The 1,875-nt window shown below is 40.2% G+C and overlaps 1 pseudogene; it reads right to left on the reverse strand.

Moving 5' to 3' along the window:
• Positions 1–364: 364 nt before the first annotated feature.
• On the reverse strand, positions 365–1,153 carry LOC107530063 (V-type proton ATPase subunit E 1 pseudogene; annotated as a pseudogene).
• Between the last annotated feature and the right edge of the window lie 722 nt (positions 1,154–1,875).

Genomic DNA, 1,875 nt, shown 5'->3' on the forward strand with positions numbered 1-1,875 from the left:
GCCTAAAGAGCAGAGACTTTACTGGAAGAGAACACCATACACATAACCTCTAGACTAGACAACTAGAAGCAGAGGAAGAGCACAAGACTGGGTAAAGTCTGTGCAACCACCACCTGATTTCTTCACCTTCATGCTGCAGAACCAACTGAAAGTTATGTAACTTTTAGATAAGCTAGAGTTAGGTTTCCTGATCATAGTAAATGAAACTTTCTCCCATTGTTAACAATTAGGCTAAGGGCATTAGTACAGAAGGATATCCACTGATAAATACAGAATATTAGAACAACAAGGAGGAAGCTACGTAGATCATCTATCTTGTTTCTTCAAATATCAGGAACTTCCACATCATAGCAGTATATGAACTCCACCTCCCAAAGGCTTAGTCCAGAAACTTCCTGTTGGCATTTGCACCAAACAAGGCTCCCCGTACTTTTGGCATCATCTGCTGAACTATAAGATCCAGTCGGCTTTATAGTGTATTGGAAACCTTTATTTTACGATCCCCATTATAGATCTCAACTCTACCAGCTATCTCCTCAGGTAAGTAGGCCTCCTGATCAATTTGGACATCAACATCTTTTTTGGTGGCGATTTTGTACATAGGGATTGCTTTTTGCACTGCAGCCTTTACCAGAGGGAAATCCTGTTTCTGGCAACGAACAATCATCCAGTGCTCCAATAACTGGTACAAACCTTGGAGGACCAGTCCATCCAGCAGCACTTGGTACCTAGTTGTATCTTTTACCACCTTGCTGAGTTTCTGTTTTGCTTCATTTAGTAGGTCTGTAATAAGGTCATCTCTCACTCTGAGGACTTTGAGTCTTCCTTCATTCATCAAACTGGACATCTGAATTTTTTTCTGCTGCCCTGTCTGCTTTTCTTTCTTCTCATAGTGTTCCATAATCTTCAGTCTTTGGGTTTTCACAAGACGACCTTTCTCAATGTTGAACTCTTCTTCTGCTTTTGTGTTTATTTCTTCTGCCTTTTCATTGGCTTCTTGTTCAATAAAAGCCATCATATGCTTGATCTTGGGCTCCGGCAGGGGCAGGGCAGAGTGGACTGGAGCTGTGTGGGCAGAACCTAGGGTTGTGGGCTCTAGAGAGTGAGATCGGAGGGCACCCATCAGGACTCCTGTGCTGAGCCATTCTCCCATGCTGCAGAGAACATCTTTCTCAGGAAGACAATTGGTGTCTCTGAAGTATTACTTTTTGCCATATGGGCTGAGAGTAAGGATGAGGGGGACAGGATCAGGTTAGTATGTCTCTTCAATGTGTGGCCTTACAATAGTATCTATAAGACAAGGTCACTGGTGGTGGTACTTGGCAGTGATTGAACCTGTCACCTTAATTTCTGTGATTTAACATAGTTCTTTTTACTGTAGTCAGGAAACTGTAAGGGAGCTATTTTTTTTTTTTTTTATATTTATTTTCTTTGTAATGTTCTCTTATTCCTCTGGAAACAACTTTCTTCTCTAGTGTTGAGAGACACTGTTCAATAGAATGGTGAAAATTCTTTATTTTGGCTAACAGATTTTAGCAATACACTCAGGAAAGAGCTATTTAAAATGTAGATACTGTTAAGGTTTCAAGCTGATTGTACCACCTGAGGAAGATCACAAGATTCTAGCTGAGAGATAGATAATTTAACATCTGATCCCATTTCCACAATGCTCTCTGATTTAGGCCATGCTGGTTGTCCTCTGTTTTTCCATTTGCCACTCAGTTTTCATAAATTGGAAGAATGTATATAAATTAGGAATGTGACCACTGCTATCACGACCTTTTCAACACTCTACTTTTTGATTATTCAGCTTTTTCATTTCAGTAAAATCTGAGAAAACATGTTTACACAGTCTTTCATAAAACCATGTGCCAA

This window comes from Miniopterus natalensis, chromosome X (assembly GCF_054644295.1).
Source record: "Miniopterus natalensis isolate mMinNat1 chromosome X, mMinNat1.hap1, whole genome shotgun sequence".
Classification (NCBI taxonomy): domain Eukaryota; kingdom Metazoa; phylum Chordata; class Mammalia; order Chiroptera; family Miniopteridae; genus Miniopterus; species Miniopterus natalensis.